Source organism: Porites lutea, chromosome 5 (genome assembly GCF_958299795.1).
Source record: "Porites lutea chromosome 5, jaPorLute2.1, whole genome shotgun sequence".
Lineage (NCBI taxonomy): Eukaryota > Metazoa > Cnidaria > Anthozoa > Scleractinia > Poritidae > Porites > Porites lutea.
This window is the reverse complement of record NC_133205.1, coordinates 24,148,405-24,166,286: the sequence shown is the minus strand read 5'-3', so window position 1 is coordinate 24,166,286 and position 17,882 is coordinate 24,148,405. Positions and strand designations below refer to the sequence as shown.

The 17,882-nt window shown below is 38.9% G+C and overlaps 1 protein-coding gene across 1 annotated transcript in view; it reads right to left on the bottom strand.

Annotated features, from left to right (window-relative positions):
• LOC140936875 (DNA polymerase subunit gamma-1-like) overlaps nucleotides 1-17,882 on the bottom strand; it is a 55,476-nt gene that overhangs the window by 23,060 nt on the left and 14,534 nt on the right. The window lies entirely within an intron of this gene.

Sequence of the window (17,882 nt, the reverse complement as noted above, 5' to 3'; positions counted from 1 at the left end):
CGCATATTAAAAGATCAGTGTACAAAAGCTTAACAAAAGGGTAAAGGATAGCAGATGTTTGCTAAGACAAAAACTCAGTTTACCGCCCAAATCTTTTAAAACCCAGAACGTGTTTTAGTTGAGAAGCAGGAAGTTTGATATCTCAAGACGGCGGGGAAGCCATGAATTTCAGTTCTACCATAAGCCCTGCTGGTTGCGAGGCTGACCTTGTATTCGGCAAAAGACTACATCACCTTCCGCCCTGGTATGGGGCGTAGCTTTTCTGATCTTCCTCATCATGTTTAATAACATGTGACAACAGTCACATGCCTAAGGACTCTCAGAACACAGTATCCACGAGGCTCGTTAAGTAACAACATAATTAACACCGCGGCGAAGGCAGGTTGAACTAGAATCCCGATTGTAAAGTCTGTCAAAGCCAGGAACGCCAGTAAAACGTTGGACTTGTGTGCTCTTAGTCGTGATTTTGTCTGAACAGAGATCATCACAAGCGCGTTCAAAATTGCGGTGACTGGAAAGGTGAGGAGGTTAACGATTATAAGAAAGATAAAAAAAGCTACGCTCAAGGAGGAAGGGTGCTGCAGTCTTTTTCCGAACACAAGGTCAGCTTCGCAACCAGTAGGGCTCGCGTCAGAACTGGAATTCATGGCTTACAGTCCTACGATATCGAAATTTCCAACTTACTGAGTTTGTTCTGGTTTTTAACAGATTTTGGCGGTCAATTTGTCTTTTCATACATCTGGCTTTCTTTAGCTTTTGTTTAGCTTTTTCTTACTAACTACGAGAGAACGACTGGAGAACTGACAATTTGACTAACAATAGACAACTGTTTAACTGTGACAATAGACGGATCGAAACGCACCAATTACTGATTACGAGTCTTCATAGCCAATAACATCACGGCTTAACTGACAGACGACCAAGATATCGCGACGTAATTGACCAATCAGATCAATAACCAGAGTATAATACCATCAACTGACGTGATACAACTCACTTTGACTCTGAAGATGACTACCGCACGGGTTGTCGAAACGTAAGTCACTGTCAACTACAACTAAACAGTCCTATTCAGGACTACGTTCACCCGGACGATCAAACCCAACCTACTTTTGACTCATCTTTAAGTTTGCAGTTTAAATATAAATTTATTTTTGGCTGCCAAAATGATAAATAAATCTTCTTTTTTACTAAACATCTGCTACACTTCTCAAGATACCATAAAAGACGCTAGGATTTGCTTTTGTTAGAGGTCATTAGCCAAGAAAACAGGTACGCCGGGGCAATTCTAAAACCAGGCGCAATTAGGAAGAGCTAACAATGAAAAAGTAGAGGGCAATGCGGAATCTTAAGTACAGTAATTACTTAGGGTTTCTTTACCGGCAAGGAAAACAACAAAATGTACGAAAATTAAGGGAAATGAAGCTGTTTCTATTAATTTAAATTGTATTCCTTGTCGATCATTTGTTTATCCCCTAATAAAGCCTCACATTCTAGTCTACTAGCTGATAATTTTTTACTTTAAGTTTTAATGTTAACATTTTAATGCCGATAACGATCAAACAGCAAGATGTTCAATGCTACCGTAGACTACCAAAAAGTGGACATACTATGCCATATATAAAAGAAATATATGTTCAAATATATCCGGAATGGGCGACATCGAAAAAGAAAACTATTGTCAGTTATAATTATTTCAAACCAACTTAAGGGAATATCTGAGTATTAACTATGGTTCAGCCTCACGTTTTAGTAAGCTTTTTGACTGTTAAAACGAAACAGTGATATAACAACTGAACGATAATAATAATAATAATAATAATAATAATAACACCTCACAACTATAAAACTCTGCAATGATACAGTTCCAGAAAAGAGAGCAAAATTATAATTATATCAGCATTAATTAGATTTATTTTCAAACAAGAAGCAAAAATTACAAGTTGCAAACAGTGATTCCTTTAAATAACGATATGGTTGAGGTGTATTTAGTGCAGATACACTAGATTACTAAAATGTTCGGTGTTCCTAGCACATCAGTAAAGTTGTGAATGTCACTGTTGCTTACTTTACTTTTTGAATTTGTCCTACGTCATTTTGTCCAGCTTAAGCTCTGGCCTCATCGTGTAATGCTTCGGAAAAAAAACCCAACACTCTGTTTCTTCAGCTTGCAGTTTTAAGCACAAACTCAATAAAAGCGACCCAAAAGGACCTATATCTTATCGCAAAATTCGGATTGAGCAGAAAGCTTCAAAAATTTTAAAAATCCACCAAATAAGAAAGGAGGAAAACATCCTTACTAAATTTCTCGGCTAGAGTTATATCATTACGATCACCTAAAAACAATAATTCAAGCAACGTTGTGAAGAATTTTTTTTTTTCTTTCAAATTCTTTGCTGACCTGCAGGTTGTTGTTCGTTAAGGCGAATTTCACGGTGGGAAAAGGTGGGAAAGCTAAACATTAACCAGGACTATAACCACATAAATTACCTAAGAACGTGCAGAACACATGTCCACAAGGGTCATCAAGAAACATCATTAACAAGCGGCGAAGGTGGGTTGAACTAGAATCCCGACTGTAAAGTCTGTCAAAGCCAGGAACGCCAGCAAAATGTTGGATTTGTGCGCTCTTAGTCGTGATTTGGCCAAAACAGAGATCATCACCAGCGCGTTCAAAACTGCGGTGACTGGAAAGGTGATGATGTTAAAGATAATGAGAAAGATCAGAAAAGCTACGCCAGAGAGGGGAGGGTGATGTAGTCTTTTGCCAAATACAAGGTCAGCCTCGCAACCAGCAGGACTTGTGGTAGAACTAAAATTTATGGCTTCTCGTCATACAACATCGGACTTTCTTCTTCTCAATGAACTCGTTCTGGGTCTTAAAAGATTTGGGCGGAAAACTGTGTGCTTGTCTTTGCAAACATCTGCCATCCCTTGTTTTGTTACCTTTTGTTAATATTTTTGTATATTACTGATCTTTGAAGGTGCGTTTTCGGATTACTGTACTTTGGTTTAATTTTCCGGCGGTAATTAAGTTTGGATAATCTTTTCATTTTCTAAATATCCGCAAAAGCCGTAAGAAATAACGGGTTGCATAATACACGCCACGATAACAGGGAATCTGGGGCAATTCTAAAATCAGGCGCAATTAGGACGAGCGGAGGATGAAGGAGATGACAACGCGGATACGATGTGTGTATGTATGCATGTATGTAAGACTTCTTTTTCCGACGTGGGAAACAAGAATAAAAATTGTCCGAAAATCGACGAAAATGAAGCTATTTTTATTAATTTACAGTTTGTTCTACGTGCTCGTCACTATTAAATGAAGTCGTTAACAGCTCTTGTGCAAAACAATTAGATTTCACTTGCGCATAAATACTAAGTTAATGTTTTTTCCCGAGTAATTTTTTTCATTTGCATCAAGTAACAAAAGAAAATGAAACCCGCCTCGATCCAATAGCAAGCATGAAAACATCAAACAGCGTGATAACGACAATTTGGATGATGTATCAGTAATTAATTATCCTGTTTATTATTATTATTATTATTATTATTTTAAATACTTTAGAAAAGGAAAACGCTGTTCTCTTGCAGCTGCAATAAATTCTCTACATCTAGTTCAAAATACGTCCGAGAAAAAAAGGCCGCTATTTTATAGATTGCGCAGACAAAAGTCATCATTTGATCTTCCCATAGATCAAACTTAATCATTTGTTTATCATCTAGAGAAGCCTCACATTCTACTTAAATAGCCAATAAATCTTTCGATTACGTGTAAATGTTAAAATACTTAAGATAACGATTACAATTGTAAAGAGCACAAATGTAAAACACTGCCACACATTTCCAAAATATGAACAAATAATATACCCGAATTAATCAAATCTATTTTCATATATATTTAACAAACACAAATGATAAAAGATTTGTATTCAGTGATTTTTTTAAATAAATAAATGCTATCTTGAGTCACTAACTATTGAAATTATGGCCGTAGAGGATATTTTCGAATGAACTGAAGGGCGAACAGTTGAGTGCTTTTCTTGTTAAGTCAACACATCAAAGTTATGATCATGGTAACTGTTTTTAACATTTTTTTAGTTAGTCCTTCTTGATTTTGTTTTGATCAGCTTTTGCAGCTTTGCAAACTTTCTAGTGCAGCTTCGTAACCAGCGCGGCTTGCTTCATGACACCATGTAAACGAAGACGTCCCTTAAGGCGAGGAGCAAGGAAAGAGGGCTGAATTCGCAGGCTGGGATATCAGGCCAAATTTGGTCAAAGCAAACAGGGGTCTTTTTTGCATGAGCATGCGCGACCGCTGACTTGTCAAAGAGCACTAACAAAGAGCACGCGACCAGTGACAGCGACCGTGCTGCATAGTCATAGGAACCAAATTGTTCACTTTGAACGCTTGCTTGAGATTGAAATGGTAGCAGGAACTTAGGAAAGAACTTCGTTGTACAAAATAAGTAAAGATCTGTTGATTTAAAGTGGAGACTGATGCGCTGAACGAGGTGAAAGAGCAAGTTTCTCAAGGATGTCTGACACGAACATGGCTGCTTGTTGTTGTTTGGCGCTCGACTCGTGTCTTGATTCCCCTTTAAGAACCGCAAAGTTTGGCATAGAATGCATTGCTGATGCGTAGCTACTGAGCAAAATGTTCTTTATTTAATGTTTGTCTATAAATCGGATGTAAATCAGTTTCTCGATGCCGTAGAGGATTTCTGACAATTATTTGTTAATAGCTGATTTAGCCATATTTCGGGAGTGGATTAATAACGATCAGCGGGCGACTACCACGCCGTTTTCAGTTGGAATAGAAAGTTTTTGCCTTAAGTATTTTAGTGATACAAAGTTTGTTTATAGGAAAATTGTAGAACTTCTTGTTTTTGCGTGGACTAATATTGTAACGCATCTTTTGCAGGAATTTGCTTTTAGCCAGAACTTAAATGTTCTAATGATTTTTAACTTTTGGTCGGCATCACATGTTTACTGTACTTCTTGGGAAACCTAACCGTATGTTTCATCAAAATCGGTCACAAGATTGGACTTTAATTTCGGTCCTATTGAATGCAGTTTTGACTGTGTCTCACTGATATTCATTTTTTTTATTGTTCGAGACATACAGAGTGACTACCACCAACATCTCACCAGGTGACTAATCTACGTCTCGTGTGCTCTTAATTTTGTAGCTTTAAAGTGCTGGGAAAATTGTAGAACATATATTAATTCACTGCTGAACTGAACATCGGCTTTCGCGCACTCCGAACCCACTCGCTGAAATTTGCTTTGTTTTTTTTCTAATATTTCTCTTCCTTTCCGATTTCAAAACAAAGAAAATTGAAAGTGTTTACTTGCATCAACAAACTGTTTCTGCACTTTGTTTAGACTTTGATGAGGTCAGCGCAATCCTCCAGGCACTACATACACGCGCGCTGTTGTCCAGGTCAAGTGGGGAGATGAAATTTGATAGTAGCTCGTGTATGTTTAAGCTTGTCTACTTCGCTTTTGTTAAGACCATGTTAGAGTTTTTTTTGCAAACTACACATTTTGTTAAATCACGAGCACATTCGCCAAGACCAACGAGCAAAATAATCGCTATGATAGCTTTGAGACGCGCCATTTTGATGAAGGCAAACCCTGTGGTGAGCCGCCCCATGCACATCGCTTGTTCAGCGGTCGCGCATGCTCATGCAAAAAAGACCCCTGTTGGTCAAAGCTAGCTGGTTAAGAAAAATAGGCCCTGGGATTTGAGCCAATTACAATAGAAACGTGAAAAAAAGAATGAATATTAATTATAAATAAATGAATTGAAATGCTTGTGTAACCATGTTGACAATTGGCATTTTAAAGAGTTCAAGTCACTGTCCAATTCTTCTTCAAGGCATATGTTTTTCACAATTGAGGCAGAGCATTACTGTTACGATTGCTACTGTTGGACACATTTCAGCTGACATTTTCCTCATTCATATTTTCTTGATTTTGCCCTTCTAGGTTTTGTTCATCTTTTACTCTGTTCACTCTAACCACAGCATTAGGTACTCCAGAAAATCGCCTCTGACTGGAAAGCCTACTTAAGATTACGCGAGCAGCCTTATTCTGTAATTTTACAGTTTCAGAAACTAAAAGAGCATCATCATAATCTCTGATTAGTTCAACACAATTGTTGTTGTTAGTGCTTACAGGTTTTCTTCACTCACATCTTGTTGAGTTTGTTCATTTTGACCTCGTTCAGTCTTTACTCTGTTGACTCTACCTGCATTGTTTTCCGTTCTGAACAATAACTCGATAAACGCGACCCTAAACTGCTTCATTCTTAACACGTAAATAATTGGGTTAAGCAACGAGTTTAAGAAACTTAACGAAAGAGAGAGAAAGACAAACAGAAAAATTATCTCATCAGTTACATGGCCACCAAACCTTGATACAACAATGTTAGCAACGTTTCCGGGTATAAAACACAATAATAATGCGGCAAGGATTATGGACGTTAGTTTAACAGCCTTCTTATTTTTCTCAAATTTATCCCTTGCCTCTGGAGTGGTTTGCTGAGCAGCAAGTTGTTTTTCGTGTCGACGAGTTTCAAAGCAAACTGTGACATGGCAGAAAAAGATTACCGCAAGAGATACACTCACGGAAATTGTTGTACCCCGCAAAACCATAGTTTTGCTCAAGAGAAACAGAAGCACTGTCTGAAATACGGATAGGAACCACGCCAATGTACTAGCAACAAGCAAGCGACCGTCGGTGACCAGGGTAACGTAATAGAAAGGGTGCTTCATGGCTATGTACCGCTCCCCGCTTAACAAAACCAAGTGGAAGAGCGAGGAAACAACCACGACAAAATTGGCAAATCTAAGAACCTGCAGAACACAATATCCACGAGGCTCGTCAAGTAACAACATGATTAACACAGCGGCGAAGGCAGGTTGAAGTAGAATCCCGACTGTAAAGTCTGTCAAAGCCAGGAACGCAAGTAAAATGTTCGACTTGTGTGCTCTTAGTCGTGATTTTACCTTAACAGAGATCATCACCAGCGCGTTCAAAACTGCGGTGACTGGAAAGCTGATGATGTTAAATATGATGAGGAAGATCAGAAAAGCTACGCCCCAGGAAGACGGGTGTTGTAGTCTTTTGCCGAATACAAGGTCAGCCTCGCAACCAGGAGGGCTTGTGGTAGAACTAAAATTCATGGCTTCTTGTCTTACGATATCGGACTTTCTGCTGCTCAATGAACTCGTTCGGGGTCTGAAAAAGATTTGGGCGGAAAACTGTGTGCTTGTCTTTGCAAACATCTGCCATCCTTTTTTTCTGACCTTTTGTTCATATTTTTATATACGGTGATCTTTTAATGTGCATTTTCGCATTACTTTGGTTTAATTTTCCGCCGGTAATTAAGTTTGGATAATCTTTTCATTTTCTAAATATCCGTAAAAGCCGTAAGAAATAACGCGTTGCATAATATGCGCCAAGATAGCAGGGAATCTGGGGCAATTCTAAAATCAGGCGCAATTAGGACGAGCGGAGGATGAAAGAGATGACAACGCGGATACGATGTCTGTATGCATGCATGTATGGAAGACTTCTTTTTCCGACGTGGAAACAAGAATAAAAATTGTCCGAAAATCGACGAAAATGAAGCTATTTTTATTAATTTACAGTTTGTTCTACGTGCTCGTCACTATTGAATTAAGTCGTTAACAGCTCTTGTACAAAAACTTGCGAATAAATACTAGGTTAATGTTTTTTCCCGAGTAATTTTTTCATTTGCATCAAGCAACGAAAGAAAATGGAATCCGCCTCGATCTAATAGCAAGCATGAAAACAGCAACCACTGTGATAACGACAATTTGGATGATGTATCAGTAATAAATTATCCTGTTCATTATTATTACTATTATTATTTTAAATACTTTAGAAAAGGAAAACGCTGTTCTCTTGCAGCTGCAATAAATTCTCTACATCTAGTTCAAAATACGTCCGAGAAAAAAAGGCCGATATTTCATAGATTGCACAGACAAAAGTCATCATTTGATCTTCCGATAGATCAGCCTTAATCATTTGTTTATCATCTAAAAAAGCCTCACATTCTACTTGAATTGTTAATAAATCTTTAGATAACGTGTGAATGTTAAAACACTTAAGATAACGATTATCATTGTAAAGAGCACGAATGTAAAACACTGCCACACATTTCCAAAATGTGAACAAATTATACCCACATCAGTGATCAAATTTATTATCACATATATTTTTCAAACACAACCTATAAAAGATTTGTAGTCAGTTATTTTTTTAAATAAATAAATGCCGTGAATCTTGAGTCACTAACTATTGAAACTATGGCCGTAGAGGATATTTTCAAATGAATTGAAGGGCGAACAGTTTAGTGTTTTTCGTTTTAAGTCAACACATCAAAGTTTATGATGGTAACTGTTTTTCACATTTCCTTTTTTAGTTAGTCCTTCTTGATTTTGTTTTGATAAGCTTTTGCAGCTTCGTGACTTTGCTAGTGCAGCTTCGCAACCAGTACGACTTGTCTTGTAACACCTTGTAAACGAAGACGTCCCTTAAGGCGAGGGGCGAGGAGGGACACCTGTATTCGCAGGCTAAGATATCAGGCCAAATTTGGTCAAACTTAGCTGGTTAAGAAAAATAAGCCGTTGGATTTGAGCCAATTAGAAACGCAAAAAAAGAAGAACTTGAGAGAAATAGGAAGGCTTTTAAACACACATCTATTGTCCTTGCTTTACTGACTGGAAAGTCTAGTTAAGATTAGGCGAGAAGCCTTATTGTGTAATTTTACAATTTCAGAAACTAAAGGAGGATCATCATAATAATTAGTTCAACACAAGTGTTGTTGTTAGCGGAGCTCCACGCGCGCGAAGCGCGCGCGTGGGCGGAGCCCCATAGCTAAGGAAATCTACCCATCCAAGAAAATTTGGTAATCACGTGACCGTACACCGAACGAACGAACGAACGACCGTCCGTCCGCACCACAGGGTCACCAATGTTTACTCTCGCACTTTCTAGCGAGTTTGGGAGCCCAGGAAAAAATTAATTGCACATCAATGTTTTGATCAATTGACAGCTGTCAAAACAGGGTATCCGCTGACCAGTATCACCTAACCGTACCGCGGGCTCAAGTGTCGACCCATCGAGGTCGAGTCTTTTTTTGCAGTTATCCGTTGACAAATTACCAGCTTCAATGATCGCTGGCTTAAGTTTATTTTTTCCAGTGATTCATATGAAATTTGTTGTGTTTATGTCATTATGGCCCCGCACTATTAAGATTTTGATTTCAAACTGACCTCGGACGCGAAAATTCAGCCAGGTTTTTTAAAAATACAGGCGGAGAAGACCTTTTCTTACCATGGTCACGCGTTGGTCACGCTGTACGTCCAATTTTTATGCTCTGATTGGTCAAAATTTGACAGGTGAGTTCATGCGGAAAATTTATGCAGCATCTTGAAAGTTGTTTACTTTGACAGCTGAAGTTGACAGAGTTTTGTGTCAACTTGTGATGTTTTTAACTGCCTTTTTAGACCGGATGTACAAAATGAAATACAGCTTCTATCAAGAGTCTTCTGTTATTCATGGCTGGTTTGTTTATTGGGTTTTTGGTTGAGAAATGCGTCGCTTGTCAAAATTCGGTAATCCGATTTCGGATGGCATCGTTTTTGTTTTTTACCTTGCTTAATGCGTAAGAGGGTTTAAAAGTCTCAACCAACTGTGGCCTTCCTTGATAGCTTTCAGGAACTGAATCTCGAATGGTAAGCCTGAGTAATTATTGTATTTGATGTTTGTTTTTGTTATATCTAATTTCATGAAGTCGAGCACAGTTTATGCGGCAAGTTTATGCACGTTTGTAAGATTTGAGTCAATGATCTGACATAGTGTCAGGTTTGATATAAGCTTACAGGACTTTAAAAGGCCTTCACAATATCTTTTCTCACCGCAAATAGAAAGAAAACGATCCGAAGAATATTTAGTTATAAATTTGGCTGTAGAAAGAAAACTTTGAGCGATTTTCTTGCTTCGAGGAGTTCACCTTCGAAAACAGTAAACACCGCACCGGGAAGCTGGCTTAAGCTTTACGCTTAAAGACTCAGGATTTTTAGAGACACTTTAATACTTGTCTTCGTGAATGAAAATTGTTGCCTCTGTAAATGTTTCACCGAATTATATTTCTTTTATTGATTGTTAGTAGTCTCTCTTGCAATTTTAATCGCTTGTACGTGCCGGTTGTTTTCATCGTTCATGAACAGCGCTTGCAGGAGTACTAAAAAATGTCGCGCGTATCAAACGCTTTATAAGATTACACATCGTTATAACTGAAACCATTAAATAACAAATAATAATAATAATAATAAATTCGTTATTATGTTGAAGGGTAACTCTATTAAAGTTCATTCAAACACTCGACCACACTGACAGCTCGCACTAGAAATGAGAACCGACTGGCCGTGTGGGTGATTTTGGAATTTTTTTGAACGGTTGCCCTAAAGGCCCACGATTGATCGTCCTGAATATTGACTAAGTGTAATTTGTCTTGAAAAATTGTGAAATGCCGCATTCTGTCCGAGGTTCGTATGATAAGTAGAATTGTTTCACCTCAGATGTGATGTATATTAAAAGAGTATGAAAGGTTGGTTTACACACCCCTAGATTTGTTGGCAAGAATTTGTAAAGTAAACCTGTCGAACGCAAAAAAAATTCGGCCTGATTTGTTTTCCAAGAATTTGCTTTTGAGGCCTAATCTACTGTGATCAAGAGCCATTATGGCTCTTGAATGTGATCGAACATGTTTGCTATTTTTTGGGTGTACATATAAGGCTATCAACTCGATGTAAGATGTTTCACTCCAAAATAGCTTCGCCTTTCCCTCAAAAGTCACATGAATGTGCCCTTAAGTTAACCGATTTGTGGATTACAAGTTTATTGTTTGATTTAAATTATAAATTTATTAATGGGAGCTTCGCTTTTAGCCCTGGCTAAATCTATATTAGTGCTTACACGTCTTCTTCCCTTACATCTTGTTGAGCTTGTTCATTTTGACCTCTTCAGTCTTTACTCTGTTGACTCTACCTACAGCATTAGGTACTCCAAAAAATCGTATCTCAATTTCTTCAGCGGCTGTAGCGTTTACAGTCCTGAACAATAACTCAATAAACGCGACTCTAAACTGCCTCATTCTTAACACGTAAATAACTGGGTTAAGCAGCGAGTTTAAGAACGTTGACGAAAGAGAGAGAAAGGCAAACAGAAAAATTATCTCATCAGTTACATGACCACCAAACCTTGATACAACAATGTTAGCAACGTTTCCGGGTATAAAACACAATAATAATGCGGCAAGGATTATGGACGTTAGTTTAACAGCCTTCTTATTTTTCTCAAATTCTGCCCTTGCCTCTGGAGTGGTTTGCTGAGCAGCAAGTTGTTTTTCGTGTCGACGAGTTTCAAAGCAAACTGTGACATGGCAGAAAAAGATTACCGCAAGAGATACACTCACGGAAATTGTTGTACCCCGCAAAACCACAGTTTGCTCAAGAGAAACAGAAGCACTGTCTGAAGTACGGATAGGAACCACGCCAATGAACTAGCAACAGGCAAGCGACCGTCGGTGACCAGGGTAACGTAATAGAAAGGGTGCTTCATGGCTATGTACCGCTCCCCGCTTAACAAAACCAAGTGGAAGAGCGAGGAAAAAACCACGACCATATTAGCATACCTAAGAACTTGCAGAATACAATATCCACGAGGCTCGTTAAGTAACAACATGATTAATACGGCGGCGAAGGTAGATTGAACTAGAATCCCGACTGTAAAGTCTGTCAAAGCCAGGAACGCAAGTAAAATGTTGGACTTGTGCGCTCTTAGACGAGATTTTGCCTTAACAGAGATCATCACCAGCGCGTTCAAAATTGCGGTGATTGGAAAGGAGATGATGTTAAATATGATGAGGAAGATCAGAAAAGCTACGCCCCAGGGGGAAGGGTGTTGTAGTCTTTTGCCGAATACAAGGTCAGACTCGCAACCAGCAGGGCTTGTGGTAGAACTGAAATTCATGGCTTCTCGTCTTACGATATCGGATTTTCCGCTGCTCAATGAACTCGTTCTGGGTCTTAAAGGATTTGGGCGGAAAACTGTGTGCTTGTCTTTGCAAACATCTGCCATCCCCTTTTTTCTTACCTTTTGTTCCTATTTTTGTATACTGATCTTTTAATGTGCTTTTTCGGATTACTGTACTTTGGTTTAATTTTCCGCCGGTAATTAAGTTTGGATAATCTTTTCATTTTCTAAATATCCGCAAAAGCCGTAAGAAATAACGGGCTGCATAATACACGCCACGATAACAGGGAATCTGGGGCAATTCTAAAATCAGGCGCAATTAGGACGAGCGAAGGATGAAAGAGATGACTATGCGGATGCGATGTATGTATGTATGCATGTATGGAAGATTTCTTTTTGCGACGTGGAAAACAAGAATATATTGTCCGAAAATCGACGAAAATGAAGCTATTTTTATTAATTTACAGTTTGTTCTACGTGCTCGTCACTATTAAATGAAGTCGTTAACAGCTCTTGTGCAAAACAATTAGATTTTACTTGCACGTAAATACTAGGTTAATGTTTTTTTTTTAATGTTAAAAAATGGGGTGGGGATTTGTCTTTGTTGGCCCTGGAGTAGGGCATTTGATTGATCTTGTTCTCCCAGGGGAGGGGATATTTGAATCTTTCTTCGCCCGACGTGGAGATATTTGACTGCCGACTCGGACGAAAAAGAATGAGACCGAACATATGTTTCCTGCTTCCACGCTTCACGCATGCGCCGTACGGTTTGAAAAGATCAGGAAGTCATGGAGGCCAATGAGAACAAGCGAAGGCTGAGTGGATTTCACTGTTTTGTCTTCAAATTTCGTTTGTTTTAGCGTGTTTTTGATCAATTTAACCTCTTAAAATACTGTGGTATCAAAGTAAACGGAAGTAAAGAGAAACCAAGTCGATTTTTGTAAGTACAATTGATTAGTGTATGGCTCATTCGCTACAATCACTGTAAACTTATAAAACTGACTTTCTTTGTACCCTTTACTAAGAACGGTATATTTAAACTTACAAAATGTGGACTTTCTCCTTAAGGTTTATGTATTGTACGCAGTGTAACACGGATTATGGTTAAAACGTATAATTGCAGCTGTAACAGGAACATGTATCTTTGGTGATGCAGCAACGTTTATAAAAGATTGCAGAGTTTTATTTGGAGATATTTTTATTGCGCCTTTCTTAGGTTCTCCCTTGGGATTGACAGCAATGTGCAGCCTGTGGTGGGGAAATTTGGTTACATTTGACTGGAATGATTTGCCCGTGGGTAGGGAATTTGATTGCAAATTTTTGAAAAAAGGTCAAATCCCTAACCAATAACACAGGTTCGCTAAAGAGTAACAGAACGGAATAAGAAGTGGACAAGAAGCACGCCAAAACTCCATTGACTGGAAAGCCTAATTAAGATTACGCGAGCAGCCTTATTCTGTAATTTTACAGTTTCAGAAACTAAAAGAGCGTCATCATAATAATTAGTTCGACACAACTGCTGTTGATAATGCTTACAGGTTTTCTTCACTCACATCTTGTTGAGCTTGTTCATTTTGACCTCGTTCAGTCTTTTCTCTGTTGACTCTACCTACAGCATTAGGTACTCCAAAAAATCGTATCTCAATTTCTTCAGCGGCTGCAGTGTTTACAGTTCTGAACAATAACTCAATAAACGCGACCCTAAACTGCCTCATTCTCAACACGTAAATAACTGGGTTAAGCGACGAGTTTAAGAAACTTGACGAAAGAGAGAGAAAGGCAAACAGAAAAATTATCTCATCAGTTACATGGCCACCAAACCTTGATACAACAATGTTAGCAACGTTTCCGGGTATAAAACACAATAATAATGCGGCAAGGATTATGGACGTTAGTTTAACAGCCTTCTTATTTTTCTCAAATTCTGCCCTTGCCTCTGGAGTGGTTTGCTGAGCAACAAGTTGTTTTTCATGTCGACGAGTTTCAAAGCAAACTGTGACATGGCAGAAAAAGATCACCGCAAGAGATACACTGACGGAAATTGTTGTACCCCGCAAAACCATAGTTTTGCTCAAGAGAAACAGAAGCACTGTCTGAAATACGGATAGGAACCACGCCAATGTACTAGCAACAAGCAAGCGACCGTCGGTGACCAGGGTAACGTAATAGAAAGGGTGCTTCATGGCTAAGTACCGCTCCCCGCTTAACAAAACCAAGTGGAAGAGCGAGGAAACAACCACGACAGAATTGGCATATCTAAGAACCTGCAGAACACAATATCCACGAGGCTCGTCAAGTAACAACATGATTAACAGAGCGGCGAAGGCAGGTTGAAGTAGAATCCCGACTGTAAAGTCTGTCAAAGCCAGGAACGCCAGTAAAATGTTCGACTTGTGCGCTCTTAGACGAGATTTTGCCTTAACAGAGATCATCACCAGCGCGTTCAAAACTGCGGTGACTGGAAAGGAGATGATGTTAAATATGATGAGGAAGATCAGAAAAGCTACGCCCCAGGAAGAAGGGTGTTGTAGTCTTTTGCCGAATACAAGGTCAGACTCGCAACCAGCAGGGCTTGTGGTAGAACTGAAATTCATGGCTTCTCGTCTTACGATATCGGACTTTCCGCTGCTCAGTAAACTCGTTATTTTTAAAAAAAGATTTGGGCGGAAAACTACGCCCGACGAAGAAGGGTGTTGTAGCCTTTTGCCAAACAGAAGGTAAGCCTCGCAACCAGCAGAGCTCGTGTTAGAACTGAAACTCACCGCTTACTTTTTATGCATCTCGCTGGCAGCCTAAAACGCCGCGGCGTCGCAGCTTATATTGGATTTTACCTGACTTGCAAGGTAGGAAGTGCTTTTTTTGCCATTAAAACACTCTTCATACAGGCGGTATCCTTTACGTTCTATAAGCTTTCTTTTAAGTCTGCTCTTGAAATTTGCATGTTTATAACAATTGCGTTTGCTTTATACCTTGCACTGTTTCTGAACAGCATATTGCGAACAAAAGCGAAAAAAATAAATTAACAACGCCAACCGTGTTTAAATTTCTGACTGTCTTGTTGGAAATTTGGGACCAAGCGAATTTGATGAAACACACACGAGAGGGCATCTTGAACCTGAAGCTACGTTCTATTGAAGAAAGTTTTTCTTATGAGAGAATTAGGTGCCAATCCCCAACGAATGTTGCCTGAAACATTTTTCCCACCATTACCGCGTTTGCCGCAGCCGACGAGATTTATCCACCTTCAACGCAACATCGATGAAATTTCTCGCTAACTTTCCATTCGTGAATTTCCACTTACAACAAATCTTTAAAACAGGGCCAGGCAGTGTGTTTGTACAAATGATTTTGTATGAAAATGGCTGTAAAGTAGAGAAAATAAAAGTAAAAATAACCAGCCATTTATTCAGTTGTTCAAAACTACAGGTGGGCGTTTTACCACCTTTATTCGTAAATGGAATCTCCTATCAATAGTTCTGATCGCGCCGTAAATTAGCCTTTTGTGAACCACAGTATTGACCCAAGGAAAGGATTCACAAAAATAATCAAATTTCTCTTTGTAAAATGCTACGACATACATTACGCAAATGTGCTGCTAGAGAAATTTTGAAATTAGAGTGATGGATAATCTTTCATAAATTGAAATATATGAAATAACTCATATTTTACAACCGCTTTGGTTGTTCATTCAACTGCGAGGATCATTTCCACTTTTATTTCTTTATCCGCAACTCAAAGTATGAGTCATTCCATCTATTTTCATTCATGTCATTTCCACCACTGGGTATATTACTACCTCACAGTGGCCTGGTCTCCAGTTGGCTTGATGAGCTTAATGGATCTAGAGCGTTGCGTGCGGTCATAGCAAAGGTCAGCGTTTGATTCCCGGTCAAGCCTGAATTTTTCAGGTTTTTTTTTTTCAACCGCTTAGGTCGTTTATTCAACTGCGGGGATCATTTCCACCTTCAAATCTTTCATAAATTGTTCTACGAGTGAAAAGGTTAAAATGCAGTGCTACGTATAGCCGTGTCTGCTTTTTCTGTCTTTCTTTCAATTTTTTTTTAATAAGACGCGAACTGAGTCTACTGAACGCCTTGAAAAAACTCATTTTTTATTCTGCTCATTTTCCAAACGATTCTTTTTCTTTGACGGCGGGGAAGGGACAGGGTACTCTGCCTATAGTATAGTCTTTGTAGCCATCATGAATTGTGCACTATCAATTCGACCATATAAGTCGCTCAGACACATCAAGTGAATTTCCACAGTAATAAAATAAGGGTGTCATTAAAGATTTCATTTCTGAGAATTTAACCATTTTTGAAATCAATTTTTCGACTTTTGCTCTTGACATTTGCGGTTTTTATATTTTTAGTCCTAAGCGGTTGCTGCTGTTGTTGTTGTTGTTTTTTTATGTCGTTCGATTTTTCTGAGAGAGAAACGTGTTTTCTTCCAGTTTTTTTCCGGTTTGGGATCATTTGATTTTTCTAACAAAGAAAAGTCGTGTTTCTTACTGAAAACGTTGCCGCTGACCAAGCGGTTAACACTTACACTGGCAGCCACTTAGCAACCACATTGGCAGTCACACTGGTTGCCATATTGGCAGTCCTATTGACATTCACGTAGTTAGTTTTTCCGCTCTTTAAAACCCTTGTCGACTGAGAGGGAGATAATAACTCAGCAAGTAAACCGGCCAAAATTCCTCCATATCTCTGGGGCCTCTTCTGAAGGATTCCTTTCAGCGGCGCCATTAAAAAACGCCTTAGGCACCAGGTTGCTTTTGTTTACAGTGCCTATCACCAAAAAATGATTCACCCAATTTTTTTAAGATAAACATTCATCACTTTTGTGGTTCTATTTTGTAGTGACTTCATTTTTCATTTTATTATGGCGATGTAGATGAATATTAGACGACTGAACAAATCTCATAAGGGCGTAACAGGCAGGGATTTCTGACTTCCAAGGGACGTGACGGGAGGCGGCATGGCCGAGCGGTTAGATGGCTGGACTTGTACTTCGGAGACCCCGAGTTCAAGTACCCCCCCCCCCCCCCCCGACTCCGGTAGCTGGATTTGTTCTTGGTAGTGAGCCCAAGTTCAAATTCACGATCAAGCATGTAAATAGTCAACTGGTTTACATTGGGCCGGTTGGACTGATTATTAACCTTGTTGTGTTTATTTGAATTATCGTTCGATGCAAATTTTTCTTCCTTTTCATTGGCCGACAGCCCACCATGTGACCTGCAAATAACTGCCTCCAAATAACGGTCTGCCAATGCGCAATGTTATCCAACTGTGTTTGGCTGCAAATAATACACTGCTCATGCGTAAATGAAACCACGCTTTTCTCCTCCTTGCGATCGCTCTTGCGTAAAAATGGAAGATCGCTTGGCTTCCTGAATATATTCATTAAAAAACAAACCTGGTGATCGAATGATCAAACAATTATTTGTTTCCGTTGTTTGCTCGTCCCCACAAGCCTTTGCGCTATAATACTTCCGAGGGTAAATTAAAGAATTATTTATTTATCATTATTATTATTATTACATCATATTACATCTCTTGTTGTAGACATAGGAATTGGGGTAGCCCAGCCTTTTCTTTTTTATACAATTCAATCTCAAGCAGTCAATAGTAAATTGCCTATGCGTAGCGAGATTTACAATTGTACATTAAAAACACAAATAAAGTTTCCATCAATTATCATTATTACTATTTATTTCTCAATTTATTTTTTTGTGATGGAGGGGAAACGAACGCCGAATTAGGACATGCGTGAATGTGACTAAAATGACAGACAGTCATAGC